Source organism: Phyllobates terribilis, unplaced genomic scaffold (genome assembly GCF_046119375.1).
Source record: "Phyllobates terribilis strain yellow unplaced genomic scaffold, ASM4611937v1 Scaffold_3__8_contigs__length_932513732, whole genome shotgun sequence".
Classification (NCBI taxonomy): Eukaryota; Metazoa; Chordata; class Amphibia; order Anura; family Dendrobatidae; genus Phyllobates; species Phyllobates terribilis.
In genome coordinates, this window is record NW_027362763.1 from 7,149,732 (window position 1) to 7,160,239 (window position 10,508).

Consider the following 10,508-nt stretch of genomic DNA (forward strand, 5'->3'; position numbering starts at 1 on the left):
GAGAGAGCAGATACAGGGAGGAGAGAGCAGGAGCACGTCCGAGACAGCAGAAACAGGGAAGACACAGCAGGAGCAGGTACGAGAGAAGAGATGCAGGGAGGAGAGAGCAGGAGCACGTATAAGAGAGCAAAAACAGGGAGGAGAGAGCAGGAGCACGTATAAAAGAGCAGATACAGGGAGGAGAGAGCACGAGCAGGTATAAGAGAGCAGATACAGGGAGGAGAGAGCAGGAGCACATATAATAGAGAAGATACATGGAGGAGAGAGCAGGAGCACGTATAAGAAAGCAGATACAGGGAGGAGAGAGCAGGAGCAGGTATAAGAGAGGAGATACAGAGAGGAGAGAGCAGGAGCAGGTATAAGAGAGCAGACACAGGGAGGAGAGAGCAGGAGCACGTACAATAGAGCAGATACAGGGAGGAGAGCAGGAGCACGTATAAGGGAGCAGATACAGGGAGGAGAGAGCAGGAGCACGTACGAGAGAGCAGATACAGGGAGGAGAGAGCAGGAGCACGTATAAGAGAGCAGACACAGGGAGGAGAGAGCAGGAGCATGTACGATTGAGCAGATACCGGGAGGAGAAACAGGAGCACATATAAGAAAGCAGACACAGGGAGGAAAGAGCAGGAGCAGGTACTAGAGAGCAGATACAGGGAGGAGAGAGCAGGAGCACGTATAAGAGAGCAGACACAGGGAGGAGAGAGGAGGAGCACGTACGGTAGAACAGATACAGGGAGTAGAGAGCATGAGCACGTATAAGAGAGCAGATACAGGGAGGAGAGAGCAGGAGCACGTATAAGAGAGCAGAAACAGGGAGGAAAGAGCAGGAGCAGGTATAAGATTGGAGATACAGAGAGGAGAGAGCAGGAGCAGGTATAAGAGAGCAGACACAGGGAGGAGAGAGCAGGAGCACGTACAATAGAGCAGATACAGGGAGGAGAGCAGGAGCACGTATAAGGGAGCAGATACAGGGAGGAGAGAGCAGGAGCACGTACGAGAGAGCAGATACAGGGAGGAGAGAGTAGGAGCACGTATAAGACAGCAGACACAAGGAGGAGAGAGCAGGAGCACGTACGATAGAGCAGATACAGGGAGGAGAGAGCAGGAGCATGTATAAGAGAGAAGATACATGGAGGAGAGAGCAGGAGCACGTACGAGAGAGCAGATACAGGGAGCAAAGAGCAGGTATAAGAGAGCAGATACAGGGAGGAGAGAGGAGGAGCAGGTATAAGAGAGCAGACACAGGGAGGAGAGAGCAAGAGAACATACAAGAGCAGATACAGGGAGGAGAAACAGGAGCACATATAAGAAAGCAGACACAGGGAGGAAAGAGCAGGAGCAGGTACTAGAGAGCAGATACAGGGAGGAGAGAGCAGGAGCAGGTATAAGAGAGCAGACACAGGGAGGAGAGATCAGGAGCAGGTACTAGAGAGCAGATTCAGGGAGGAGAGAGCAGGAGCACGTACAATAGAGCAGATACAGGGAGGAGAGAGCAGGAGCACGTATAAGAGAGCAGATACAGGGAGGAGAGAGCAGTAGCAGGTATAAGAGAGCAGATACAGGGAGGAGAGAGCAGGAGCACGTATAAGAGAGCAGACACAGGGAGGAGAAAGCAGGAGCAGGTATAAGAGAGCAGATACAGGGAGGAGAGCAGGAGCACATATAAGAGAGCAGATACAGGGAGGAGAGAGCAGGAGCACGCATAAGAGAGCAGACACAGGGAGGAGAAAGCAGGAGCAGGTACAAGAGAGCAGATACAGGGAGGAGAGAGCAGGAGCACGTATAAGAGAACAGACATAGGGAGGAGAGAGCAGGAGCACGTACGAGAGAGCAGATACAGGGCGGAGAGAGCACGAGCACGAATAAGAGAGCAGATACAGGGAGGAGAGAGCAGGAGCACGTATAAGAGAGCAGACACAGGGAAGGAGAGAGCAGGAGCACGTACAATAGAGCAGATACAGGGAGGAGAGCAGGAGCACGTATAAGAGAGCAGATACAGGGAGGAGAGAGCAGGAGCACATACGAGAGAGCAGATACAGGGAGGAGAGAGCAGGCGCACGTCCTAGAGAGCAGAAACAGGGAAGACACAGCAGGAGCAGGTACGAGAGAAGAGATGCAGGGAGGAGAGAGCAGGAGCACGTATAAGAGACCAAAAACAGGGAGGAGAGAGCAGGAGCACGTCTAAAAGAGCAGATACAGGGAGGAGAGAGCACAAGCAGGTTTAAGAGAGCAGATACAGGGAGGAGAGAGCAGGATCACATATAAGAGAGAAGATACATGGAGGAGAGAGCAGGAGCACGTATAAGAGAGCAGATACAGGGAGGAGAGAGCAGGAGCAGGTATAAGAGACTAGATACAGGGAGGAGAGAGCAGGAGCACGTATAAGAGAGCAGACACAGGGAGGAGAGAGCAGGATCAGGTATAAGAGAGCAGATACAGGGAGGAGAGCAGGAGTACGTATAAGAGAGCAGACACAGGGAGGAGAGAGCAGGAGCACGTACGATAGAGCAGATACAGGGAGGAGAGAGCAGGAGCACGTATAAGAGAGCAGACACAGGGAGGAGAGAGCAGGATCAGGTATAAGAGAGCAGATACAGGGAGGAGAGCAGGAGTACGTATAAGAGAGCAGACACAGGGAGGAGAGAGCAGGAGCACGTACGATAGAGCAGATACAGGGAGGAGAGAGCAGGAGCACGTATAAGAGAGCAGACACAGGGAGGAGAGAGCAGGAGCACGTACGATAGAGCATATACAGGGAGGAGAGAGCAGGAGCACGTATAAGAGAGCAGACACAGGGAGGAGAGAGCAGGAGCAGGTATAAGAGACTAGATACAGGGAGGAGAGAGCAGGAGCACGTATAAGAGAGCAGACACAGGGAGGAGAGAGCAGGATCAGGTATAAGAGAGCAGATACAGGGAGGAGAGCAGGAGTACGTATAAGAGAGCAGACACAGGGAGGAGAGAGCAGGAGCACGTACGATAGAGCAGATACAGGGAGGAGAGAGCAGGAGCACGTATAAGAGAGCAGACACAGGGAGGAGAGAGCAGGAGCACGTACGATAGAGCAGATACTGGGAGGAGAGCAGGAGCATGTATAAGAGAGCAGACACAGTGAGGAGAGAGCAGGAGCAGGTACTAGAGAGCAGATACAGGGAGGAGAGAGCAGGAGCACGTATAAGACGGCAGACTCAGGGAGGAGAGAGCAGGAGCAGGTACAAGAGAACAGATACAGGGAAGAGAGAGCAGGAGCACGTATAAGAGAGCAGACACAGGGAAGAGAGAACAGGAGCACGTACGATAGAGAAGATACAGGGAGGAGAGCAGGATCATGTATAAGAGAGCAGATACAGGGAGGAGAGAGCAGGAGCACGTATAAAAGAGCAGATACAGGGAGGAGAGAGCACGAGCAGGTTTAAGAGAGCAGATACAGGGAGGAGAGAGCAGGATCACATATAAGAGAGAAGATACATGGAGGAGAGAGCAGGAGCACGTATAAGAGAGCAGATACAGGGAGGAGAGAGCAGAAGCAGGTATAAGAGACTAGATACAGGGAGGAGAGAGCAGGAGCACGTATAAGAGAGCAGACACAGGGAGGAGAGAGCAGGATCAGGTATAAGAGAGCAGATACAGGGAGGAGAGCAGGAGCACGTATAAGAGAGCAGACACAGGGAGGAGAGAGCAGGAGCACGTACGATAGAGCAGATACAGGGAGGAGAGCAGGAGCACATATAAGAGAGCAGATACAGGGAGGAGAGAGCAGGAGCACATACGAGAGAGCAGGTACAGGGAGGAGAGAGCAGGAGCACGTAAGAGAGAGCAGAAACAGGGAAGACACAGCAGGAGCAGGTACGAGAGAAGAGATGCAGGGAGGAGAGAGCAGGCGCACGTGTAAGAGAACAAAAACACGGAGGAGAGAGCAGGACCACGTATAAAAGAGCAGATACAGGGAGGAGAGAGCACGAGCAGGTATAAGAGAGCAGATACAGGGAGGAGAGAGCAGGAGCACATAGAAGAGAGAAGATACATGGAGGAAAGAGCAGGAGCAGGTATAAGAGAGCAGATACAGGGAGGAGAGAGCAGGAGCACGTATAAGAGAGCAGACACAGGGAGGAGAGAGCAGGATCAGGTATAAGAGAGCAGATACAGGGAGGAGAGCAGGAGCACGTATAAGAGAGCAGACACAGGGAGGAGAGAGCAGGAGCACGTACGATAGAGCAGATACAGGGAGGAGAGAGCAGGAGCACGTATAAGAGAGCAGACACAGGGAGGAGAGAGCAGGAGCACGTACGATAGAGCAGATACTGGGAGGAGAGCAGGAGCATGTATAAGAGAGCAGACACAGTGAGGAGAGAGCAGGAGCAGGTACTAGAGAGCAGATACAGGGCGGAGAGAGCAGGAGCACGTATAAGACGGCAGACTCAGGGAGGAGAGAGCAGGAGCAGGTACAAGAGAGCAGATACAGGGAAGAGAGAGCAGGAGCACGTATAAGAGAGCAGACACAGGGAAGAGAGAACAGGAGCATGTACGATAGAGCAGATACAGGGAGGAGAGCAGGAGCATGTATAAGAGAGCAGATACAGGGAGGAGAGAGCAGGAGCACGTACGAGAGAGGAGATACAGGGAGGAGAGAGCAGGAGAACATACAAGAGCAGATACAGGGAGGAGAGAGCAGGAGCACGTATAAGAGAGCAGACACAGGGAGAAGAGAGCAGGAGCACGTACGACAGAGCAGATACAGGGAGAAGAGCAGGAGCACGTATAAGAGAGCAGATACAGGGAGGAGAGAGCAGGAGCACATACGAGAGAGCAGATACAGGGAGGAGAGAGCAGGAGCACGTCCGAGAGAGCAGAAACAGGGAAGACACAGCAAGAGCAGGTATGAGAGAACAGATACAGGGAGGAGAGAGCAGGAGCACGTATAAGAGAGCAAATACAGGGAGGAGAGAGCAGGAGCACGTATAATAGAGCAGATACAGGGAGGAGATAGCACGTGCACATATAAGAGAGCAGATACAGGGAGGAGAGAGCATGGGCACGTATAAGAGAGCAGATACAGGGAGGCGAGAGCAGGAGCACGTATAAAAGAGCAGATACAGGGAGGAGAGAGCACGAGCAGGTATAAGAGAGCAGATACAGGGAGGAGAGAGCAGGAGCACATATAAGAGAGCAGATACAGGGAGGAGAGAGCAGGAGCACGTATAAGAGAGCAGATAGAGGGAGGAGAGAGCACGAGCACGTATAAGAGAGCAGATACAGGGAGGAGAGAGCATGAGCACGTATAAGAGAGCAGATACAGGGCGGAGAGAGCAGGAGCACATATAAGAGAGCAGATACAGGGAGGAGAGAGAAGGAGCATGTATAAGAGAGCAGATACAGGGAGGAGAGAGCAGGAGCACGTATAAGAGAGCAGATACAGGGAGTAGAGAGCAGGAGAACGTACAAGAGAGCAGATGCAAGGAGGAGAGAGCAGGAGCAGGTATGAGAGAGCAGATACAGGGAGTAGAGAGCAGGAGCAGGTATAAGAAAGCAGATAGAGGGAGGAGAGAGCAGGAGCACGTATAAGAGAGCAGATAGAGGGAGGAGAGAGCAGGAGCAGGTATAAGAGAACAGATAGAGGGAGGAGAGAGCAGGAGCACGTATAAGAGAGCAGACACAGGGATGAGAGATCAGGAGCACGTACGATAGAGCAGATACAGGGAGGAGAGCAGGAGCACATATAAGAGAGCAGATACAGGAAGGAGAGAGCAGGAGCACATACGAGAGAGCAGATACAGGGAGGAGAGAGCATGAGCACGTATAAGAGAGCAGATACAGGGAGGAGAGAGCATGAGCACATATAAGAGAGCAGATACAGGGAGGAGAGAGCAGGAGCACATATAAAGAGCAGATACAGGAAAGAGACGGCAGGAGCATGTGCGAGAGAGCAGATACAGGGAGGAGAGAGCAGGAGCATGTCCGAGAGAGCAGATACAAGGAGGAGAGAGAAGGAGCAGGTATTAGAGAGCAGATGCAGGGAGGAAAGAGAAGGAGCAGGTAATAGAGAGCAGATACATGGAGGAGAGAGCAGGAGCACATATAAGAGAGCAGATGCAGGGAGGAGAGAGCAGAAGCACGTATAAGAGAGCAGATACAGGGAGGAGATAGCAGGAGCACGTATAAGAGAGCATATACAGGGAGGAGAGAGCAGGAGCACGTCTGAGAGAGCAGATACAAGGAGGAGAGATAAGGAGCAGGTATTAGAGAGCAGATACAGGGAGGAAAGATAAGGAGCAGGTATAAGAGAGCAGATGCAGGGAGGAGAGAGCAGGAGCACGTATAAGAGAGCAGATACAGGGAGGAGAGAGCAGGAGCAGGTATAAGAGAGCAGATAGAGGGAGGAGAGAGTAGGAGCACGTATAAGAGAGCAGATACAGGGAGGAGAGAGCAGGAGCAGGTATAAGAGAGCAGATAGAGGGAGGAGAGAGCAGGAGCAAGTATAAGAGAGCAGATACAGGGAGGAAAGAGCAGGAGCAGGTACGAGAGAGCAGATAGAGGGAGGAGAGAGTAGGAGCACGTATAAGAGAGCAGATACAGGGAGAAGAGAGCAGGAGCACATATAAGAGAGCAGATACAGGGAGGAAAGAGCAGGAGCATGTATAAGAGAGCAGATACATGGAGGAGAGAGCAGGAGCACGTATAAGAGAGCAGAGGGGATGGGAAGAAAAACGCCGGACACGAACATGCAACCAGAGGACATACTAATGAAAGATATGAAGTGCGACAAAGAAGGTCCAAGACAAGATACTTGGAAGGAAGGTAAGAAAATTTCTAATACAATCCACAGGGAGAAGATTGGAACAAAACAAAATCGTGTAAACTGCGTGCTAGCAAATGCCAGGAGCCTGACAAACAAGATGGATGAACTGGAAGCAGAAATATCTACAGGTAACTATGACATAGTGGGAATAACCGAGACATGGTTGGATGAAAGCTATGACTGGGCAGTTAACTTACAGGGCTACAGTCTGTTTAGAAGGGATCGAAGAAATCGGAAAGGGGCTGGAGTCTGTCTATATGTAAAGACGAGTCTAAAGCCTACAATACGGGAGGATGTATGGGAGGGAAATGAGGAGGTCGAGTCCTTATGGGTGGAAATACATGGGGCAAAAAACAATAATAAAATTATCATAGGAGTCTGTTATAAACCACCAAATATAGCAGAAGCCACGGAAAGTCTATTAATGAGACAAATAGACGAAGTAGCAAAAAATAACGAGGTGATTATTATGGGGGACTTCAACTACCCCGATATAGACTGGGAAACCGAAAGCTGTAGATCTCAGAAAGGAAACAGGTTTCTGTCAATTATCAAAGACAATTATTTGTCACAACTTGTGCAGGAACCAACTAGAGGGACGGCCCTTTTAGACTTAATATTAACTAACAGGCCAGACAGAATAACTGGGGTGCAGGTCGGGGGGCACCTGGGAAATAGTGACCACAACATTATACAATTCCACATGTGCTTCAGTAGGTGCCCAGCAAGGGAGTCACAAAAACACTGAACTTCAGGAGGGCAAAGTTTGATCAGCTAAGAGATGCCCTTCACCTTATAGACTGGGATAGTATCTTCAGTAATAGGAGCACGGATAGAAAATGGGAAATTTTCAAAACAGTCCTACATAGTCACTGTAGAAGGTACATACCTTATGGGAATAAAAGGGCTAGGAATAGGAGGAAGCCAATGTGGCTAAATAAGGAAGTCAAGAGGGCAATGAAAAACAAAAAAAGGGCTTTCGGTAAACTTAAACAAGAAGGCAGCGAGGAAGCGCTAATATCTTATAGGGAAAAAAACAAAATCTGTAAGAAACAAATAAGAATAGCAAAAGAGGAGACAGAGAGACTAATTGCCAAGGAAAGTAAAACGAATCCCAAACTGTTCTTTAACTATATAAACAGTAAAAGGATTAAAACTGATGGAGTTGGCCCATTGAAAAATAACCTGGGTAAAATCATAGAGGGCGATGAGGGTAAAGCAAACCTACTCAATAGCTTCTTCTCCACTGTTTTCACAAAAGAAAACAATTTATCGGAGGAAATGCAAAGTGATAAAGTAAACCCTCCGCTAAATATCACCCACCTAACCCAGGAGGAAGTTCAGAAACGCCTAAATAATATCAAAATAGACAAGTCACCAGGCCCAGATGGCATACACCCCCGGGTACTAAAATAATTAAGTAATGTGATAGACAGACCGCTGTATCTTATATTCAAGCACTCTTTATGGACAGGGACTGCCCCACTAGACTGGCGCCAACCAAATGTGGTACCAATATTCAAAAAGGGGTCTAAAAGTGACCCTGGGAACTATAGAGCAGTCAGCTTAACGTCTGTTGTGGGTAAATTGTTTGAAGAATTTCTTAGAGATGCTATTGTAGAATATCTTAATGATAATAACTGTCTAACTCCATATCAACATGGATTCATGAGGGATCGCTCCTGATGGCCTTCTACGAGGAGGTGAGCTCACAGCTGGACCGGGGAGAGTCAGTGGATGTTGTATACCTTGACTTCTCCAAAGCGTTTGATACCGTGCCACACAAAAGGTTGGTCTATAAAATGAGAATGCTTGGTCTGGGGGATAATGTGTGCAAGTGGGTAAATAGCTGGCTGAGTGATAGAAAGCAGAGGGTGGTTATCAATGGAGTAAGCTCAGGGGGTGTCAGGGTTACTAGCGGGGGGCCTCAAGGGTCTGTCTTGGGCCCTATATTATTTAATATATTTATTAATGATCTAGTGGAAGGGTTGCATAGTAAAATAGCAATATTTGCAGATGATACTAAACTTTGTAAAGTAGTTAACACAGATGAGGATAGGGCACAGCTACAGGAGGATTTAGATAAATTGGGGAGTTGGGCCAAAAAATGGCAAATGGGGTTCAATGCCGATAAATGTAAGGTCATGCACATGGGAAAGAAAAACAGCAGTCACCCATACATATTAAATGGGAAACCGTTAGGGAAATCTGACATGGAGAAGGACCTGGGCGTCTTGGTTAATAGCAAATTAAATTGGAGTGCCCAGTGTCAGGCAGCAGCTGCGAAGGCAAATAGAGTCATGGCATGCATCAGAAGAGGAATAGGGGCATATGATGAGAACATTGTTCTTCCTCTGTATAAAGCGCTGGTAAGGCCGCACTTAGAATATTGTGCACAGTTCTGGGCTCCGGTGCTCAGGAAAGACATATTGGAGCTAGAGAGGGTACAAAGGAGGGCGACTAAGGTAATAAAGGGAATGGAGGGACTAGAATACCCAGAGAGGTTGTCAAAATTAGGCCTATTTACGTTGGAAAAGAGAAGGCTTAGGGGAGACCTCATAAACATGTATAAATACATCAGGGGGCACTACAGAGATCTCTCCCATGACCTGTTTATACCAAGGATGGTGACAAAGACGAGGAGGCACACTATGCGTCTGGAGGAAAGGAGGTTCCTGCACCAGTATAGAAGGGGATTCTTTACGGTCAGAGCCGTGAGACTCTGGAACTCTCTGGGAGAGGAAGTGGTGATGTCCAACTCACTTAATGAGTTCAAGAGAGGCCTGGACGCCTTTCTTGAGAACAATAAAATTACATCTTATGCTTAGTGATGGTTAATTAATCCAGGGATTTAATCTGACTGCCAGATTGGAGTCGGGAAGTGAATTTTTTCCTCAATGATGTCAATTGGCCTATACCGCATGTTTTTTTTTTTTTGCGTTCCCCTGGATCAACGCTGCGGAATAGCTGCAGTGCACAAGAAATAGGCTGAACTGGATGGACGCTTGTCTTTTTTCGGCCTTATAAACTATGTAACTATGTAACTATGTAACTATATATAGGGAGGAGAAAGCAGGAGCAGGTATAAGAGAGCAGATACAGGGAGCAGAGAGCAGGAGCACATGAGTGAACACCACAAGAAGGAGAAATTAGGATCAGGTAAGAGATAGCTAGCATGGGGAGGAGGAAAAGCAAACACAACCAGGAGAGTAGTAGAGAGGACAGACCTGCGGGGAGGATCTTCTATACAGAATAGAGCGAGTCGATTCCTCCCTCTCCACACAAGCGTTGGTGGTATAGTGGTGAGCATAGCTGCCTTCCAAGCAGTTGACCCGGGTTCGATTCCCGGCCAACGCAGCTCTTTTACAACTAAACCTGAAATGAGTTTGCCATACTGACAAATCGTTATTCACCCCTTCCTTCACTGTATGGAAATGTCCCATTGCATAGGGCAGGGTGGGGACGGCACCACAGCAGATACATAAATGTAAGGGATGAGGATTTCTTTTCTCTGATTCTCATTGTTTAACCCCTTATGTGAAAGACGAAAACATTTTACCGAAATTAAAAAAACAAAAATAAATCGTCCCCTTTTTCTGCAATTAACCCATTGTGATGGGGGGCAATATTTTCTTTAGCACATTCTTTTTATTCAACCCGCTTTTTCATGACTTTCTATTTTTTTCCATCAACACAGACGTAGGAGGCTCATT

At 48.7% G+C, this 10,508-nt stretch overlaps 1 non-coding gene across 1 annotated transcript; it reads left to right on the forward strand.

Moving 5' to 3' along the window:
* Positions 1-10,080: 10,080 nt before the first annotated feature.
* TRNAG-UCC (transfer RNA glycine (anticodon UCC)) lies at positions 10,081-10,152 on the forward strand. Its single transcript has one exon. It is a non-coding gene; the product is annotated as a tRNA-Gly (tRNA).
* Positions 10,153-10,508: the final 356 nt, after the last annotated feature.